The sequence below is a fragment of the Gossypium hirsutum genome, chromosome D03 (genome assembly GCF_007990345.1).
Source record: "Gossypium hirsutum isolate 1008001.06 chromosome D03, Gossypium_hirsutum_v2.1, whole genome shotgun sequence".
Taxonomy (NCBI): Eukaryota; Viridiplantae; Streptophyta; class Magnoliopsida; order Malvales; family Malvaceae; genus Gossypium; species Gossypium hirsutum.
The window spans coordinates 23774798-23783578 of record NC_053439.1 but is presented as its reverse complement, the minus strand read 5'-3'; positions in this window follow the sequence as shown (position 1 = coordinate 23783578).

The window sequence follows — 8781 nt, the reverse complement described above, 5'->3', positions numbered from 1 at the left end:
AATTACCCAAATGGACACTAATGGTACTCGGCTACCAAAACACACAATACTCAAAAGGGAGAAAAATAGCACAACAAGAGGTAAACATTTTTTAAATGGAGAGCAAAAATGCACAACCTCTTTCGGTACAAGAATAAAAGTCATATGACCGAATTTGCACCATGGGAAACCCCCTTTTAACCAACTACTACTACACCCCTAATTCCACTCCCCAAATCTCTCAAAACCCCTAATTTGAAACACTTTAAAACTCCTCCAAATCCTTTTCCCATGAATCACTCCCCCAAGACCAACTCCACAACCACTTGAGCAGAATCCCACTACAACACAACCACTAGGCGTCACAACTGCAAAATAAAACCTCCCTTGCTCATCCCAAGACTTGAACCTCATACCTCTTGCCAGTTGTAACGCCACCTTGCCACTAGACCACCCACTCTATTTGTGTCACCTTTTACCACATTTTATTCTTAAAGCCTAATTACTTACTCCCAGTGTTTTATTCACCTAAAACCAAAATTTTTGCCATAGCTCATGTTTGAACCCAGGACTTCTCCAACACTTCTCAGGACCCTTAACCACTGAAACAGACATACCTTTCCGTTATTCACTTACACAGCTAAAATATCTAAGAGCAGTCTCCTATCCGCTTCCAAGCTCAAGGCCCAACATTTCTAGGACCAAAATTTGGGGAGTTACATGTGTATATTTATAAGAGTCAAATTTAGAGGCTTTACGATCTCCACCCCCTTACCCTCAAAATCTTATACAACAGAATTCACAATATTTATGTTGATTAAGTTTATAAAAGAGAAGCTATAGAATTTAACAATTGAATTAGTAATAATATGGTCAAAGACAAGAAGGGGTTAACAAGTAAAGAGAGTTTTAAAAGAGATATCATATTTTTTTGAAGATCATTTGGGGTATGCAACGTCGCTATTAAAGAAGAGGTTAAACAAGGGTAATCGACTTATTCAGGTATGGTATCTAAAGAATAAATTAACCCAAATTTCTTCAAAATTGATTTCTTTAGTAAATGGGATAATGTGAGATCCTCAATGACTTTAGTAGTCGGTGAGTTAGTGTTTGAATTGCAAACATATTTGAATGCAGTGGTTATAGTTGAGTATCTTACGAAGATCTCTTCTGGGTATTCTACATGTTCTTTTATCCTCACAGGCATATGCAATTGTTTATCTTCAGATGTGATCCTTATCATATGAGAATGCTAGCTAACCATATTGTTAGATAGAGGTATTGTTAGTCTAGTTGATTATGATCGGCATTACTCTATTTTTCTTTTGCATTATATTCTATTATGTTCGGTAGAAGATTCAATGACAAGACTTATATGATGGTACTTTATTTCTTCTACCGGTTGATGCTCTAAAATATATATATGCAATTTATGTCATCTCTGTCACAACTAATTCCTCTGCGTTTAAGCTATATTCTTCTTCTGGATTTTCTCTAGGGTACCATCAATCTCTTTATCATTCAATATGGGTTATACTCTTGGGAATTCAGTAGAGCTCCACATCTTGGATTTCATTATCTCAGTTTTCTTCTCATGGTTATTGTTTAATTTGTTAAACATGGTTCATATGTAAGTGATGCTCATTGGCTAGAGGTAATTACATCTATTACAGTTATAATTTATGGTTCGATCATGGAGGCACGGTGATATAGGTCTCAGATTATAGAGGTTGAATTACTGCACTGGTTGTTATTGGGACTACATTCAGTTTTTCTCTTTTGTCTCGGATTGCACTATTGATATTTGGGGTATTGTTCTATCTACACGGTTGTGACACCGATTTCATTATAGCACTATGCTTTTAATTCATCTAATGGTGGCGACTTTGGTATGATTTAAAGTTTCAATGTTAATAATTGAAATTGTTTCATTATATATCCCTTTTCTAGCTTTCATGAAAGAGGTAGGTAATGGCAAAAGTATAGACGGTGGAAAATTAAGCTTAAACTTGTATATTGGTTTTCATTCCTCAAGGAATCTCGATTTAAGTCAACGAGTTAAAATGGGATGTTATGTTTCGTTTGAGTTAATGGAGTTTGTAGAGATCTTTGATTGGTATTTTGAGGGAATTATGTTAGATTGTATGTTTAGGTTGTCTTGACAATAAAAAGAAGGGATTATTCTGAAATGTTATTATCCTCAGTAGTGGGTTATTCATTTGAAATGTTAATTCAGTTATGATGCAATCCTAGCCGCATCATGTTATGATACAACTCGACGACATCAAGATTCGCCTAAACTCGAGGGGCCCAAGTGCAAAATGAAGCTTTTAATTTTAGTTTGTTAATTTGGTTGCAGGAAAAAGGACTTTAATTCATTTATTTTTGTGTCTTTAATTATGTTTTAGTTTGAACATCACTAATATGCATCCTTAATTAATGTCCTGCATTATTAATCTACATCTCTTAATTTTGACATGCATTATGTAACTCCAATGTTAGTTTAAGTTTGCATCATTAAATTAAGTCATGCATTAAGTAACTCATTTTTTCATTTAATTTGCATCTTAAACCTTGCATAAGCATCTTAGTTGTTTAATATGTTTGAGTTTGTTTATATAAGTATGTTATCTAATTGGTTGTTACATTCTATTGCATAAATTAAAGTGTGTTTATTTTCATTTTAAATAAGGTGATTTAAGTTGCATGCTCAATTAATTTGTGTGCATGAGTGTTATTAAATATGTTGTTTTTTAGTGATTTAAGTTACTATTTAATCTTAAATATCTATTTTGCAGGTGACTTTTCATATGATTAAAGACTCTTCAAAGTGGGACAGTTTCAAAACTTTTAAAAGAACATTAAGGAGGTTGTTTAATGGAACAAAAGAGACTCTTCAAATATGAACGTTTTTAGAGTCTTAAGTCTTCATCATAGTGCCATTTAAGAGGATGTTACACAAGCTTTTATCATGTGGTTACAAGGGAGCTTAAGGGACATCAATCAAAGACATTAAGGATACTTAAAGTCTTCATTGAGGAGAATTGAAATACCTTTTCAACTACATCAGGTTCCAATGAAGAGACATGACTCATTTGCTTCCTTACATGAGTTTAATATGAAATTAAAGCTTGAAATAACTTTATTTAATTGTTGAAGGTGAAAGGTCACAATAGGCATTTGAACTAATAACTTTTATGAACTTTGTGTTCTTGAGTGAGTTTATCTCCTCTCCAAATTTTGTACAAGTCTCATTTACTTATCTAGCGTGCTAGTGGCGTCTTCTGACTTGTTTCTAAATTTATCACCGTAAACCGGTGTGGCGTTCACCAATCCACCATTCTGCAAATCCACCTTAATGACATAAGAAACGGGGAGACACTACAATATAGTGCTGAATCTTTCTTCTGTTAAGTTTGTTTTCCATCCCCACCAATTATCCCAAATTATCTATCCCTTATTTCTTTAATTAAACCGAACCTACATCTTTCTAAACTTTTCATCCATTTCAAAAATCACTTTGTAAGCTTTCGCAAACCTTAAAGAAATTTACACCTTTTTGACTACTAAAACTTCTCCTCGTCGACAATCGGGCAAACTTTGTGAAACGACTCGACTCTCCCTAGTCGGATCACATCATTTGGTATCAGAGCTACAAATTGAGGAGTACCAATGTTCGTAGCAATCCCAGAGTAGGTTCGTAAAAGAATAAAAAAATTCAAACAAAAAAAATTAAAAAAAGAGATATATTTCGTGAATTCAAGTATTTCCATTGCAATTAGTATTTTGTAATTGACAAAAAAAAGGAAATTAAAAAAATGGAGAAGTATTAAAAGATTTGTGATTGTATTCTTGTTTCCTGATCCAGCAAGTTTGACTTCTCTATCATTTCCCATTACTTTCCCAACACCAACACCACACTCAAACCCAAAATTTTCTTTTGGTTTAGCCTACCTACACCTGAAATATCTCATTCTTTGAAACCAATTTGAAACTGACCCCGAAGCAAGCAAATATTTCTTTTGAGACGAAATACAAAATTGTGAGACGAGGTCGAGTGGAAAAAGGAAAAGAGAGTGTGAGCGCAAAAGAGTGCTAAGAAAAAGCCTTAAAACGAGCGTAAACACGAGAGTGAGTGAACATCCTTATTTACTTTCCGAGTGTCCTTGTAAGATTTTTTTTGGTGAGGTATTCAGTTTTCTACTTTTGTTCTTTTAACTTTTCTTCTTTTCAGTAAATAATCATGTCTCGAGAAGAATTTTCAGCCGATGAATTTCAATATTTGTTGAAAGAAATGGAGAACATGCTCAACTGAAAAATTAGGCCCAATCAAGATAAGCTAAAATCTCCAGCAACATCCTGATGGAAGCAAATCCCACCAAGTCAAAAAATGAAGTCACGATCATCACGAAGACACATTTTTGATGACCATTCGAGAAGAGAGTCTTATCGAGATTCCTACTTGTCAAGGAATTTGAGACAAGGAGAAGAAATCTTCGAGTTTGAGACTTTTCGAGGAGACGAACGAGAAAGGACGAGTTATTTTTCGTATGTTTCAACAAAGTCCCTACCGAAGAATCATTCACGAAGACGTGATCGAGATACCTATGAGAATACTTTCTCATTGTTTGAGTAAAACATTTATCCTTTCGATTCTTTTGTTTCATTCTCAAGTTGTAGTAAACTCCAAAAAGAAGAAAAAGAAAAAGAACTCGAAAAAGAGATTGAAAAAGAAGAAAAATAAAAAGAGGAAAAAGAAAAAGAGAAAGAAATTGAAAATGAATTTGAGAAAGAAGATAGTGAGCGAGAACAAGAAAAAGAGAGTGATATTTTAACTAACCCACACGATAGTTACTCTTGTTCTATTCCTTCGTTTCAGGTTCCGAGAAATCCCTATGACGAGTATCAACTTCAATACCTTCTTGATGAAAGATGCTTTCGTATGATCAGTATAGGTAAGGTTGAATATGAAATCACATCACACGAGTTCGAAGGTAAGCGAGGTAAGGGATTTTTTAACAACCGAGTCATGGCAATCAAGTTTGAAAGTTGTTGAAAATGACTTAGTTTTAAAAATATTCCCTTATCTTCATCTGATTAATTGCTATTCTTTGAATGTGGTTGATGTTGTTCGGTACGATCGACAAACCAAATATTTGATTTTGCGCGATGTCGATTTTTCATGAAAAGTGATTAAAATTTTCAATTGTGATAATTTCATGCATCAATTACTGCATTGTGAAGAATCCATGATTTGGTGCAAATCTGTTCCAATAACTGCAAAGAGTTTTGATTGTATGTTGCCGTGTATGCAAAAATCCTTTTTTTTTGACATGTTTGACTTAATGAAACCTTTGCTACATTTCGGCATAAGTAATCAAACTCGCGTGTTTAAACCCGAAATCTATTTTGGTTCATTTTGTGGGAAAATCAAGCAACATCGATTGTGTTCAAATAATTTCTATTTTTTTGATAATTGGTTTTTGAATAACGCAATGAAATTTGCCCAATTTGTTTTCAATTTAAATTCGTTCCTTAAATAATTTATGTGGTTGTACATGAAGTTCACGATTCATCCCAAAAGGGTTAACTCAACCACGAAGTATCAATTACACTATACCCCCGAGGAGCGAACGTTTGTGTTGATCGAGGAAAGTAAAAACTATATTTATTTTCCTGCTCTTGAAGATAAACAAGGTAAGACACTTGAAAACTTTGATACGTTTTTGTTCTCCTTAGATGGTGACAAACATTGTGTTGATGAATTGGTGTTTGAAAGATACTTAGATTGTGAAATTGTTAATTATTTTGCCTCGATTGAACACGACCTATCTGTTTTGATTGTTGACAAAGAGGTTCCTGTTTTTGATAATTGTGTTGATACAATTGTGAGAGAATCTGTAGGCAATCGTCTAATGCATGACATGATTGTGTAGCTTCGAGAACCATGTGAATCTTTTCAAATATCTATTTGTGATGATTATGTTTATCTGTTAACTCATTACTCACATTCTGATCATTACTTGTGGAAGCCATTTCAGATAATTGAATGCCTTGAACTCTATTCAATTCTATTTTGAACATTTGATGAGGCATTGACAAGCAAATTAGCTTGTTTGCATGATTGTCTGCCTAAATATGGTTTGCTTGGCATGTGTGATTTCCTTGTGAAAAAAAAAATTTGTTACGTTGTGGAACGAGTGATCAAAACTATGTTTTTAAGCCCAGAGTAAGCATTCCCAAGTTGTTTCCAAGTGAAGGTGACAAGTCGAAATGGTATTCTCCTAAAGAGATAAGGTATGCAAATAGCCTATTTTCTTTCCGAACCATTTGTGATTTTCAAGTTTTCGGAAGTGATTCTGTCATGTTTAAGTACAATGGGGTTCATGATCTTGAGAGGTTCTTCGCAAGAAAATGGGCCGATTTGAGGACAAATCATCTTCAAAAGGAAGGGTATGATGCGATCCCTACTGCATCATGTTACGACACAACTCAACGACATCGAGATTGGCCCAAACTCGAGGGGCCTAAGTGTAAAATGAAGCTTTTAATTTTAGTTTGTTAATTTGGTTGCTGGAATAAGGACTTTAATTCATTTATTTTTGTGTCTTTAATTATGTTTTAGTTTGAACATCATTAATATGCATATTTAATTAATGTCCTGCATTATTAATCTACATCTCTATATTTTGGCATGCATTATGTAACTCGAATGTTAGTTTAAGCTTGCATCATTAAATTAAGTCATGCATTAAGTAACTCATTTTTTCATTTAGTTTGCATTTAAACCTTGCATTTAAGCATCTTAGTTGTTTAATATGTTTGAGTTTGTTTATATAAGTATGTTATTTAATTGGTTGCTACATTTTATTGCATAAATTGAAGTGTGTTTATTTTCATTTTAAATAAGGTGATTTAAGTTGCATGTTCAATTAATTTGTGTGCATGAGTGTTATTAAATATGTTGTTTTTTAGTGATTTAAGTTACTATTTAATCTTAAATATTTATTTTGCAGGTGACTTTTCATATGATTAAAGACTCTTCAAAGTGGGACAGTTTCAAAGCTTTTAAAAGAACATTAAAGAGGCTGGTGAATAGACCAAAAGAGACTCTTCAAGTATGAACGTGTTTGGAGTCTTAAGTCTTCATCATAGTGCCATTTAAGAGAATGTTACACAAGCTTTTATCATGTGGTTACAAGGGCGCTTAAGGGACATCAATCAAAGACATTAAGGATGCTTAAAGTCTTTATTAAGTAAAATTGACATGCCTTTTCAACTACATCAGGTGTTCTCCTCTCCAAATTTTGTACAAGTCTCGTTGACTTATCTTGTGTGCTAGTGGCATCTTCCGACTTGTTTCTGAACTTATCACCGTAAACCAGTGTGGTGTTCACCAACCTACCATTTCGAAAATCCACCTTAACGACATAAGAAATGGGGTGACACTATGAAATAGTGTTGAATCTTTCTTCCGTTAAGTTTGTTTTCCATCCCCACAAATTATCCCAATTTATCTGTCCTTTTTCTCCTTTATTAAACTGAACCTACATCTTTCTAAACTTTCCATCCATTTCAAAATCACTTCGTAAGCTTCCGCAAACCTTAAACAAATCTACACCTTTTTGACTACTAGAACTTCTTCTCGTCGATGATCGGGCAAACTTTGTGAAACGACTCGACTCTCCCGGGCTAGATCACATCAAGTTATATGCATTTGAGTTTATCCTCATGTCTGGGAATAAATTTTGTGCATTCACTGATAAATAGATGGAAAAAGGACAGACGGTCGTGTCACATGGTTGTGTGTGAAACACAGCTGAGACACACGCTCTTGTCTTAGGCCATGTGGACAAGATATTTGCCATTTCCAAGCCATTCCTTTCACCCGAATTGTGCACACTTATGCAACTCAAATACACCCAAATCAAGCCTCCAAAATGTACCTAAAATGTGCATAATCAAGCTAAACCACATAATACCAATTCATACAACCAATACGCCCTAAGGCACATCAATTTACATCACATTGAACATATCCAAGTACAGGCATAATCTAGTCAGTATCAACTTAATATTTACAACCTATATTTCATACCATTTCATACTATATTTTCCATATTAAAACATACCAAAAAAGCCATTCATAACATGTATTTAATTGACAATTTCAACACATACCAACCAAGTATCAAAATACCAAGATGATAACAATCATAAAACCATTTTTACTTGCCAACATAACAACAAAATGACGTGACCATGCACCAAGCTCCTCCAAGTCCTAGCTTTGATCCCATCGAGCTCTCAAAAGGACTAATGACCCGAGCTCGATCTAAGCGCCTTCAAGAAGCTATTTTAGCTTTGTTTCTTCAACTTTGGAAGGAGAATAAGAAAATTGATGATGTTGAAGCTCGAGTCAATATCTTGAAGACTCCATGCACTTTAGTGCAAGCTGACTTTAGCTCAATTCCAGCTTCCCAAGCTCATTTCAGCTCCAATCAGTTCACTTGAGCTTAAATTAACTCGTTTAAACTCAATTTAAATTATTTTCAGCTTGTTTATTTTATTATCCACAATAACTAAATATTAGCTTTAATTAATTTAGCTTGTTACACCTCATGACTAAATTCCCTAGCTCAAATCAGTTTATTTATTGTTTCACATCTTTTGAGCAAGCCAAATTTAATTACTAGCTATGTTCTTATTCAATTGTTTTTAATTTATCATTTACTATGTCTTGATGTTTGTTTGTCTAGTTCAGCCGAGTATGCTTTGAGATTTAATGTTTTTGTGATTCAT